At 43.7% G+C, this 11720-nt stretch overlaps 1 protein-coding gene across 10 annotated transcripts in view; it reads right to left on the bottom strand.

Annotated features, from left to right (window-relative positions):
• Positions 1-8186, bottom strand: part of LOC105561280 (band 3 anion transport protein) — a 27274-nt gene extending 19088 nt beyond the window's left edge. For 2 of the 10 annotated variants that reach the window (XM_012011111.1, XM_012011112.1), the window contains exon 1: positions 7987-8186. The gene's annotated coding sequence lies outside the window, so the exon portion shown is untranslated. The other 8 variants (XM_012011107.1, XM_012011118.1, XM_012011114.1 and 5 more) reach the window with 7 other exon arrangements.
• Positions 8187-11720: the final 3534 nt, after the last annotated feature.

Below are 11720 nucleotides of genomic sequence, written 5' to 3'. Positions count from 1 at the left end.
TCGTTTTCGACCCAACGGTAAATCACGTCGATAAATTAGAACTACTACTATGACCCAGCGAATCATTGCTCCCCAGTGTACACGTAATTGCTCAAAAGCTACGGGAGGTACGAACAAAGCTATTTCAAATACGATTGTACTAATGTAATGTGGACGAATCCAACGGGAGGATCTTTCGTAGAAACGAAGGGGATTTTCGAACACAAACCAGGGAGTAACGATGGAATAGTGATCTCGCGAGCACTCGTTCGCGGACTAACGATCGCGAGCTCTCGAGCGGCACGGCCGCTACATGGCCGGCGTCAAGAATGAGATATACCTCGCCGCGAGTGACCGATGACTACCGGTAGTTCCAATACCCATCTTTGTATCTGCGAATATCTTAGACACCACAATAATACTGTCAATGTATTTTTGTACAATTCGAACGTCGATCCTTCGATCTGAGTCATAAATTTGGCTTAGAGTTTCAGAGCTGTACATATTTGCACGATCATATCCTTGACACGTCCCCCTCGGTGTCCCCCTTAAAAAACTCAGATCTGAAAAGCTCTTGTCTTGGCGACGAAAGATCCTGTACGCGTCTCCTTTTAACTCTCACATCCTCGTGTTTAAAAATATATAATTAATTGCCTATCAATTTATCAGAATGCGTAGGGAATCGCGCCTCGAGGCGCAGTCAACGGATCTTCTTATCCGTCTCCGGTTACGCGTTGCAATGCGATGATGTAATCGACACACCCGACACTTTTCCCTCCGTTTCTTGACACGCTCGTATCGGCAATCAACATAATTTAGTCTGTCACGTCAGTTGACACGTAATTTTCATCTTTGTTTTACCGCAATTATGTAACGACGATTGCATCAACGGTTCGGTTAAATTAATAATCGTTCCTTCCGCGCATCTCGTAACGTGTCGTGAAATCACGTGTATATATATATATATATATATTATATCCACGATTTATTATATGCACATCGTCCGGGTTGCTCAATTTTAATAATCACTCGTGCGAATCTTCCCGTCGTACGAACTTCCGAGCCGTTCATTAACGCATTGCGACTGCAACAAATACCTTTACTCCCAATACGCTCTACTTCCGTATCCCCGTGTAGAATGCCTGGATGCTCCTTATACTTCTCCGATCTTGTAACAATGGTCCTGGGAACTTGGACGATCGGCTTTATTGTTGAACAACAGACTGCACAGACATACGGTATGTGCGAATATATATAGATGCATGGATCTAAAGATTGTTTCACAACGACGGCGCTATTTCCCATTTCGTATCAATCGAAAATAGATTACGTTACGTACAAAAGTACGCAATATTTTCGCGCGTGTTGCGGGCTTTATGTTATCTCACATTCGTTTCGAGTTACACTCAATTGTGTACGCTACAATTATTATTATCTCTTAAATCTCATGGCACGAGGGTATTATTTATCTGACCTGGATATATCTCCATATAGCCAAACGTCCATCTTTCTATTACAAGTCCTTAAAAAGATACTTTTTATACTAACTTACTATATACACCCGGATTCCCGTATCGGATCAGCGTGAAGACACCTTAAACCTCCGTTCCGGCGTTATAATGAGAAGATCTGGTGGCGAGAACCGGCCGGCTCGCCATTTGTCGTCGTTTGTTTGGCGAAAAGACAGATCCTTTGTAAATGCAACATCTGCTACGATGGCGTTACGTCAATTTTTGTTTTGTTTCCACGGCGCCTATTTTCTACGCTTTTATTCTGTGTTGGGTTTTAATAAAATAAAATTCGCGAGTAAAATTATCTCGTGGAAGCGTAGATCGTGCGAGCGACACAGTATTCTCGACGAAATCACAATTTTCTTCATTGGCGTACAATAATTGATGCACACGGTAGCCAGTTAATTTTCTTGTACTTTGTACCGTCCACGTGGCTTTAAAGAGGCGGATATTCTGAGCCTGAACCGACGTCCAAAATGCAAATGCGCGACATTCCTGGCGGACGCGTCTCGTTAAATTTTCAAGAACGTTGAAACTACAGTTATCGAGCGAATGCAAGAATAATATGTCTGGAGGTTGTTAAGCGATCGATCGAATTTTCCATTAGATAAGTATGAAAAGCATCTTATCCCAGTCTAAAGCCGAATGCAAAACGACGAAGCAATAAACAATTTTCGCTGCGAGTCGGTCACGAATTAATTTTTATTATCCGCCAAGTAGATAGATACACTATTTACATCAATCAACTTATTGTATGTACGTATACACGTATATACATATATATGATTTAAAGATGATAATGCAGGAAGGACCTTTATAAGTTACAAGTTAGTATTTTTTTAATTGATCAATGGACATACGCGGCATTATATTTTCATCCAACAGACAATTTAGTGTCCGACCGAGTTTGCCGGCATTTGACCTAGTAAAAAAAAAACGATAAATAACTGAACGCATATTACGTATGTACGTTTCACGCGAACAGTCAAGGTTTACGACCAAGCTCGGATTATTAAATTATTCGAATGTTTTAGGAGCTGAAATATATACGAATCTCCAGAATCATCGTGGATGTCCATTATTAAGAAGCATTAGTTAGTGTTGTCCATTGTAAATATATGCAAATGTTGCACGTTTAATAACATGCCAACATTTCTGATATACCTTAGATATCATGTGTAATATATCAAAAGATAGTATTGACTTTCCGTCGACAATAGTAACTTTTAACCGTGGGGTAAACCACTGACCACAGTCATGTACATACACCGATGCCCACTAATGCCCAGTGGGCATTACTTTATCTTATTATCTTATTTTATCTTTATAATGTCCCAGCAAGACCTAATGTCCAAACTAATGCTTAAAAAATGCCTAGTAAAGCCCAGATGCCGCAAATCTGTACACCACAATGCCCTCAGCGGTTTCCCCCCCGCCCCTCGCTTTTAACCGATTCTATTCTTCGAAGGATCCTTTGCCGTAACTTGCTTTAAATCTATTTTTGCAATGGCCGGTATTCATAGTCGATTCTTATTTCAATATCATCTTAAGTGTTGTCTTAAGAGGCTAATACGGCTCTGTGATTGGTTAAAAACACATTAAGAGTATACTTAAGACGATCTTAAATATAAGAACGGACTGTGAATACCGGCCAATATGTATCTAGCTATTACATATATACAGGGTGTATTCTAATTCGCGTCCACGATTTATACAGCGATATTTCTCATGAAAAACTGGCAATGAGTCGGAAAGTCCCAAACCATTTTTTCGTATTATGCTTTATAAAGTAGTTACTATTAATTAAAAATTAGCTAATCAGCGTCACTTTTTAAACGGACGCACGTTCGTGATCCGCGCATCTATACTAATGCGTGAAGTGAACCGCGCGTCTTGGCGGTGTCTATCGTGTGTCCGTTTAAAAAGTGATGCTGATTGACTGATCTTCATTTAATAACTATTTTATGAAGTATGATTCGAAAAAATGGTCCGAGACTCTTCGACTCAGTTTTTCACGAGAGAAATATCACTGTATAAATCGTGGGCGCGAATTAGAATACACCCTGTATATATCGGAGGAATACTTTCGCACAAATATCGCGGCTAGACAATGTTAAGCGACGCGGGAGGATCTCTCGAAATTCCGCGCGTGCAAGCGAAGATACAAAACGATTCCTTGTGAGAGAAAGGAGTGCCTATATTTCCCCTCTCGCCTTTGTAGGACAAGGTTACATAAGCGAGGAGGGCTACGACGCGGAGGTTTTTGACCTGGTTTCACAGAGAACCCTGATGTGTATCTGCCACTTCGTCCCCATGTGCAAATATACCGTAAAACCTATTATAAATAGTAGCGTCTGATGAAACCCATCAAACATATCTGTATTTAAAATGTAAATAAAATTAATTACTTTTCATTTCCCTACATACAGGGAGGGGAAAAAGTATGGAAATCCCTAAGTTTTCGAAAACTATGCCTTTTAGAGGTATCTTCATGTAAGACTATCCCAGCTCAAACCAATGATACCGTCTTATGTCCCCCTTGAAACCATACAAATTTTGTCTCAAACATTTGTTTCTAAAATGTATAGTTTGCGAAAACTTTAGGGGTTTCCATACTTTTCCTCACCCTGTATAGAGAGACGACGTATTAGACCATCGTCGCAGAATAATAAATGCAATCGAGCTTCCCCGCTTTCGTACGTCGAAAAGACATCGATTAATCTCAAATTTCATAACTTGAGGCTAATACAATCTGAGAAAAAAACCTGCAAAAATTCCTTCGAAACTGGATAACATAAAGTAATAAAGAAATTTCCAATATCAATTGTTATAATTGTAGCAGTGGGCACACTAATTGTAGGCAGACTTCGGTATATTTAGAAAGGTTTATCGTCGTGGAATTTGCAAGTGTTTAATATATAATCCTGTTTGTATTTTAAATAATATATCAGTTGCAATTTAAGATACACATTGTAGATATTCTTTTGCACTTGCGAGTGTCGGTAAAAAAAATTGGAAAAAATCTGCATTCCTTCTTAAGGTTATTCAAAAGGGAAACCGCCGCTGCACTACAATATACTCCGCTGCGTGTGCGCGCGCGCACAAGTTGTGTCCCTCATGTTTGCATGCACGTGGTGCGACGCACTGCTCCGGGCGACATTTCGCTTCTTGGACAGAAAGAAACAGGCCGCGCGTTCCTTTTGTAACCGCCGACAGAGATCATAAAACCTCTCGTGGAAAATTCCACGAGCAAAAGCAGAATGAAAAAGAACCTCCTGGGGCCTTTCCTCTCTCCTGACTGATATATATATACATCTCTCTCTCTCTCTCTCTCTCTTGCAGCCTCTGTAATTACCTGATATTTTTCATCGAGAGAAATCAGTTCTCCGAATCGATGGCAGAGTATTGTATCTACATGGCAAAAATCTAGAACATTCCATCATGCTGACTGTATTATTAGCGTACAATCATCGTTCCATGTTACATTCTGCTAATTTATTTTACACTTGGCAGGTGGAGAGCAAATTATTTCCAAGGGATTAACTGGAAAAAAATAATGCTAATTCCATTCTATGAATTTTATCGATTCGGGACGTTGTAGCAATACTTAAATTACACACGAGCACACGCATACTTTCCCTCTTCCTTTCTTTCTCTATGTAATACTGAGTCGACAATGAACTGTTATAGAGATAGCGGGCACTGCGGTTGATTGATGCAATTAACACGGTGTCCACGCTTTGAAATTATCGTCACAATTATTACGCAGGCAGCGTCATCAATTTATCTCGGTGCGTCTGCTCTCCTTCAATTGTCTATGCCTCAATTCCTTCTAATACAGTTCTCATGCAGTTGTTCAAAAATACTGCGCGCCAGTACGTCTTTTGATATTTACACAGTTAACTGAATTTGTGTAAGCGGTTTACGCCTTGTACCGACCACCCCTATTTCGAAGATTTCTGTTTGTGGATAGCACCAGTCTCGTTCTTCGATAAAGACCACACGATACACGCAGTCCTTTTACAAAAGCTCGTATTGTTTTTGGTGTCGTGCAATTAAACCGACAATCGAAATTCCATATGGGGAACAAGGACATGGTATCAACGTGGTGCTCAACGTCTCACCAAGACGATGATTCATCGTCACGAGACGTCGCGTGCACGATTAAGCTCATTGAAAGCGAGATCGCCTCGTGACTTCGATGATCGGACGCGCGTACGATCAAATGCGAACGATGACGACGGCAAATCCTGCCGAGAGTTTACCCAAAGTGGAGCTTTGATGGATTTTATTTATGAACCGCGACTCAGCTGGAAGTCATTACTGGGAGTCGTCGAAATTACGACTAAGCGAGCTTTAAATGTCGCGGACAGGCGCTTGCGACTCGTGCGCGTGTGTGCGATGACCGTTTATCGTCAACTCCCGATGAATCACTTTTATCGTAAGCAAAACGCAAGGTGAAACGTGCACTGGCATAAACATTTCACATTAAGAATCCGCATAGTAAAAGCCTCGCCAACGATTATCAACGTGCGGCGAGTATAAAAGAGACCGGTCATTAACAAACTTGAACACATCAAACTTGTTTCGTGGGTCTCCTAAAAAATTACCTGGCTATGATAATTTGTAGATTTTAGACTCCTTTGCGTGTAATAAAATTAATCCTGAATTTGTTTCGCCGTTTCTCTTTTGTGATTTATGATACTTAAAAACAATTAGTTTTTTTTTAAGATCGCAACTTTAAGTTTAGATATTATTTGTCAGTGACTGACTTAAATATTAATATTGCAACGCATACGTTCTAGTTTAAAAAAAAACTTGAGAGGCAATCCAATTTGTACTTGTACAACTTGTATAAACCGGTTGGTAAAACGAGAGAGAGGGGGGGGGGGACTCTCTCCACCCCCTATGACCTTTTTCTCTCTGTAGCCTTTTTGGAGTTTGTAATGTTTAAAAATAATTCCTTTCAAGATCGTAAACTCCACGTTATTTAAATATTGTTTCTTGTACTCGCCAATACCAAAAAATGGCCTTGCAACAATAATAAATTTTATGACACGCATCGAACAATTAAACGGGTTTATGTTTGGGAAAATTTGATTAGACCGTCTGGCAATAAACAGCAAGACTAACGTGTAACTTTTATCGAGCCGATTCCTCCCGGGCAGGACAAGCTTCGACACGACTGTGGACAGAATATTCTGGAATCTACGAGTCGCTCGTACACCAAAAGCAAAGTACAATGGTCGCGTCTCTCGAATAAATTTGATAAATTCCAACTCTGTCGTCACACGCTGGCGACAGGAGAGTGACATGTGCTTCTCGTTTCGCCTCGTCTCGCCTAATCACGGCCACGTTATTATGCCACTATTATGCCGTTCCGGCACGAGTCGACGTGGTATAGCGCGGATTGCTCCATCAGTCATGACTGTTCCAGGGCAAAGTAACAGCGGCGGGCAAGCGTGCATACGGCGGCGGAAAGAGTTGTATAATGTGCGGATCCCAGGCTAGAAAACGTGGCTGCGATCAGAGCCCACTCTCATCAACCCGGTTCGAAAATAGAAGAGACCCCTCGTTCCCGTTCCTGCTCCCGCCCTGACCGGGCGTCCTGGCCAGCGACCGACTGGCCGCGGGTTCTCTCTATTCCCGATTGCTTTTTCTCTTTTAACTTCGTTGTACCTGCTCCTTTTGCTTCCTTCTCGCCACGAGGCTATTAAATATCCCCAAAAAATCCTTTTCAATCGTATCTCATTCGCGCAACTCATTAATTGCAATTCATTCATAAATCGCGGAATCCGAATCCATTGGTAAAAAGACGTCGTACAGTCCATCTCCGTTTCTCTCGTCTCTTTCGAGTATCTGTGAATTTTCATCGGGAGAAAATTAAAAGCCACCGATACCAAGTGCTGGTTACTTTTCCTAATTTCGCGCGATAGCGAGGCTGTACGTTCCACGACACGTCTATCGCCCACGTACCGGCGAGTGCCGTTGCAGAGCGTCGAATTTTCTTGTCGCGCGACAATAATTTGACAAAAAAGAATCTCCCGCGATTGGCGATTCGCTGCGTGACGCAAAACTCGCCGGGAAAAAGGTATGGCAAACAATGCCTGCGAGCATAAACGCAGCGCGGCATTTAAGTCACAAACTGATAACAACGCGACAAAAAAAGAACAATTTTTCCCACTAGAATAAATTACCCCGTCGTAAATACACGTGTTATCTCGAGAGGACAACCGCTAATACAAATCGATCGCCCTCCGACTCTAAACGTGTACGCTAATGAGAAAGATCGAAAATGTGTACTCGACGAGGAGATTGCGTTAAATAATTTCTCTCCCCTCCGCCCCGCGCGAGTTTGCCTCGGACACGCGAACGCGATAAGGATTGAAGCTCCAACGACGGTTCCGGGCCTGCCGTCGTTGGCCCCGGGCACGGCTGTCGCTGCCGCTACGTCCGGAGAGCGATCGAGGATTCCAGGCGCGCACGATCTACGTACCTAGGTTCCGAATCGATCGTTCAACGCGCGCCGCTCGCGCGGACAGCAGCGTGTGGCTCGCACGAGCCGTCGGCCGACTCCTCTTGGATCGCGCTTCGCTCCCACGGTCCCCTGGCGCGCTTCCGCCCGGCTTTCCGCAGGGACGAGCAAGACGGACGACACGCGCGCACGGCTGTTTACGTATTACGTTACTCGCGACGGAAGCGATCGTGCGCGGCGATCGTGCGCGCAAGAGCAACGCCGTCGACAAACTGACGGCCGGTCGCCCCGGTCGGGGCGATACGATCCCTTGGGAAACGACGTCCGTCTCGCTCAGTCTCGCTCGCTGGGCACGTTTGCCGCGCTCCGACCGGACAAGCGGAGAGAGAGAACGAGACGGGAGAAAGGAGTAGCGGCAATTGAATTTCTGTGACCGGCCGGCCGGCCGGTCGGCCGGCCAATCGCGTCGCTCCACTCCGCTCGCCCCGGAGCGAATTTATTCGCTCGCGCGCCGGCGCCGTCGCCGGCGACGTCTTCGCTCTTCCGTTTATCTTCACCTAGATGTGTTCCTCCTTTTTCTATACTCTCACGTATTGCTCCCCTGCGTATCCTCCGTTCTCTCCGCGCGTACCCTTTCTGTTCCGGCGGTTAGTCTTGCGCCATCTTATCGTTGTTCCTTCTTTATGCCTCCATTCGCACGCAGAAGAGTGCGCTTATATCCCTAGAATAAATTAACTGTTGTTACGCTACGTCTGCCTCGTTCGACGTTCAATAGTCGCGATATGAACGCGCGTTGTAACGAGCCAGGGGCTCGATTCTTGAATCTATTCGAAGAAGAAACGTATACGAACATTCTGCTCTGACAGAAAAGTTGAAAGTCGATTGGTTAAAGCCATGCGAATAGCCAATCAACTTGCAAGTTTTCTGTAAGAGCAGAATTTTCGTATACGTTTCTCCTTCGAATAGATTCAAGAATCGAGCCCCAGGGCGCTCGCGAATCATTCGCGCGCGTGGAAATCGAAACTCCACTGGGTATCGATTCTTTTCGGCCACTCTCCGCGTGACCGCTCGTCGTCGACGGTGAACATCCTCCGCGTGGAACGACGACGAAGAGGGACATTTGTCGCCGGGCGTTTCGCGCGCGTTTCGTTCGGGCTCGGACGCGGTATTCGTGACGCAATTCGTGTCGCGATCGCGTCACACTTTGCCGCGCTGTTTCAACAACTATGCGCGACGCGCGTTAAGCCCGTATCAGACTACGGATTGAGATTGGGATTAGATTGAAACCATTAGATTTGACCAATCAGAGTAAAAGTTACTGAACTTAAGATTAGTAAACTGTGATTGGTTAAATTTCAATCTAATCCCAATCCCACTCCGTAGTCTGATACGGGCTTTAAGCCCGTCGTCAGGACTGAGATTGGGATTAGATTGAAATTTGACCAATCACAGGAAAGTTTACTAATCTCAAGTTTAGTAAAGCCCGTATCAGACTACGGATTGGGATTGGGATTAGATTGAAATTTAACCAATCACAGTAAAGTTTACTAATCTCAAGTTCAGTAACTTTTACTCTGATTGGTCAAATTTCAATCTAATCCCAATCTCAATCCGTAGTCCGATACGGGCTTTACTTTTACTCTAGTCTCAATCTCAATCCGTAGTCCGAGGGTTGATTCTGTATCTTGAGCCCGTATCAGACTACGGATTGGGATTGGGATTAGATTGAAATTTAACCAATCACAGTAAAGTTTACTAATCCCAAGTTCAGTAACTTTTACTCTGATTGGTCAAATTTCAATCTAATCCCAATCCCAATCCGTAGTCTGATACGGGCTTTACAATATAGTGAAAGCGCTGAAAGTGAGTAGCTTTGTCTCTTTCCAACTGTCCCCTTAGAAAGAGACAAAGCCGCTCACTTTTAGCATTTTCACTACAGTGTAAGATACAGAATCGACCATGGTGTAAAGATACAAGGTGAAACATTGCGCGTGTAACCAATTTTTTGGGGCACATTGCTCATTGGCTCTTCCTGCATTCAACCGCAATGATTTGCAGTTTGAAGGTTGAGGCAAGTTTCCGATTGGTCAACTCGGTAGTTTGGGCCACTTCTGATTGGTTGACACTGCGCGTCCACCTGGATTGCTTCACCTTGTATCTTTACACCATGGAATCGACCCTCTGATACGGGCTTTACCGATCTCTTCGTGGCGGGCAGGCGAATTGGGTCGGTCGCGGGAGTCCGATTCTCCTCGCGCGGCTTTTGTGTAATGTAATGAATATACATCGCACGCGCGGATCCGTCGGTCCCATTTTTTCGCTCGTCATCTTGCCGCTATCAGCTGGTATATGTAGATTACCGGACGGCGCATGCCGCTGATCATGTATGCATGCATTTGCAACAAGTATTCCGAGTGCCTCCGCTTTGTAAGCTGCATATGCATTTATGCAAACCTCGGGATCAACGTAACGGCGTGCCATGGTTTATACGTCGCGCGGCTCTATATCGGCCTCACACCGCGGGGAGACAGCCCCGATCTACGCCTCTCGCACGGCATTTCCCAAGTGTGAAGGGGGACGGCGCGCGGAATTTTCTTCTAAAATTTTGCCTCAACATCACGTAACGGTGGGACATGGCATCTTGAAGAACTTTACGAGTTTTTTTTGACATTTTAGTAGTCAAATGTATGGTAAAACTTCAAGAAACTCTCATAAAATTGCCCGAAGTGCCACGTCGTTCCACGATCACGTGATTTTCAGGATAAATTTGAAGAGAAGATTCTCTCCGTGTGGATTTTACTTAAGCCGAGCACCGCGACCACTTCAGCAACATTTCTCACGTTACATTAAAATTTCTCGAAAAATACGGTCTACCCATACAGCACACAAATGTTGAATGAACATCTCAGAAACGTTCCATTACATTGCATCAATGTTATGAAATGTAGATTCAACGTTGAAAAGATATTGCAAAAACGTCTAATGTCCGCTGAATCGTAATGTCTTGTAAACGTTACAATTCAACATTCAGAAAATATTGTTAAATTATATCACGAGACACGGTGCAGTGTCTCACGCAAAGTATAAGCGTAGCTAGAACCGCGCGCGCGAAACCAACCGTGGAGTTTACGCGAGTTGAGTAAACATTGGTCGCGTTTAGCAGAATATTTTTTTACAATTGTTGGAAGTGCGAAATTGAATTATTCTACTAAAATAATAATCCAATCTCGGCTCAGAAAATTTCTCGCCGTTGCAAAAATATTATATATACACATTTCACAATTATACATTTTTAAGTAGCTATTTGAGTGTCAAAAAATAATAATTTGTTCAAGATTGTTTTAACGTTGCAGCAATATAAAGAATGAATGTACAAAGTACGTTAACTTGGATTCAACGTAGAAAAGATATTTATACTTCAACATCGCAACGTTTCAGCAACATTGTTTTAACTTTCCGTGCCGCATGGGCTAACGACGTCTCAAATCCTATAATATTCTTAATATAATCTTTGTCGAGTCATCGGCTAAGGGAGCATGTAATCTTCGAGATAAGCAAGTTTTTGGACTTGCTGTAAAGCGTCCGATAGGAGCTACTATCCGAAACACCGAATTCGTGTTGTCTTGCTGGACATTTTTTCCGAATGGCTCACGTTCCGAGATGCATGACGTCAGACCGAGAGAACGCATGGATCGTGGAAGGAATGAGGACCGAATTGAGGCGGGAGGCCGCCGGGCATGGTACGAACAAGCGAG

This window comes from Vollenhovia emeryi, unplaced genomic scaffold (genome assembly GCF_000949405.1).
Source record: "Vollenhovia emeryi isolate VEMERY1.0 unplaced genomic scaffold, V.emery_V1.0 DF939209.1, whole genome shotgun sequence".
NCBI classification, from domain to species: domain Eukaryota; kingdom Metazoa; phylum Arthropoda; class Insecta; order Hymenoptera; family Formicidae; genus Vollenhovia; species Vollenhovia emeryi.
Note: the sequence above shows the minus strand (reverse complement) of the source record. Positions and strands in the feature narration are given on the sequence as shown.